The sequence below is a fragment of the Arachis ipaensis genome, chromosome B09 (assembly GCF_000816755.2).
Source record: "Arachis ipaensis cultivar K30076 chromosome B09, Araip1.1, whole genome shotgun sequence".
Taxonomy (NCBI): Eukaryota; Viridiplantae; Streptophyta; class Magnoliopsida; order Fabales; family Fabaceae; genus Arachis; species Arachis ipaensis.
The window spans coordinates 140832043-140832847 of NC_029793.2; positions in this window are offsets into that span (position 1 = coordinate 140832043).

Consider the following 805-nt stretch of genomic DNA (forward strand, 5'->3'; position numbering starts at 1 on the left):
CTCTTAATACCTTCCCTACAAATATAAAGAATATATATAAGCCTTCAAAGAAAAATTTGAACTCCTACATTTTTAATTAAGGAAAGAAAAATGATGAGCTACTAAGTCAGATTTTTATTTTATTTTGAAACTTTTTCCTTAGAAATATAGAACAAGAACGTAGCTACTAACTAACCAACCCGTGAATTTGAGAGTTTGAGTAATTATTACTGATTAGAATAGTTGAGTGTTAGTTGCACATTGACTTCAAGTTTTAATAAGGAACTTCATTTTCAAGGGGGTTGGGTTGTGGAAACTGGAAAGTCCATCTTCATCAAGGGATATGCACCTTATTTCCACTCATATCTCCCTAAGTATCACATTTTAAATATTAAATAAATCACATTTAAGAATATGATGAATTAGTTCAAGAATATAATTTCAACTCATCAAAGACTTCTGAGCATAGAGTGAAGGAGAATGTAACCCCACTATATATATAGACATGCTAATAAATCTAGTATTCACTTTTTGGACACTTACGTGGAAGATTGGGGTATGTTCAGTGATGAATGTGAGCTCGGTAATACTAAAATAACTGAGTTAAAACATAGTGGGTTAGAAGAAAAAATAGTGCAGGCATTGATTGCTTTGCAGTGATTTGATCAATTTAGAGAGCCCAAAAAAAACATGAATTATCTTTAAAAAGAAAAACTAAAATATAGCGGCTGAGGCTTAGCTCAGATGGTAAATCATGTGCCTCTTAATATGTTGCATCCAGGTTTTTTAGTGTTGTGTAGGTGAGTATATAATGTGGGTGTATAAT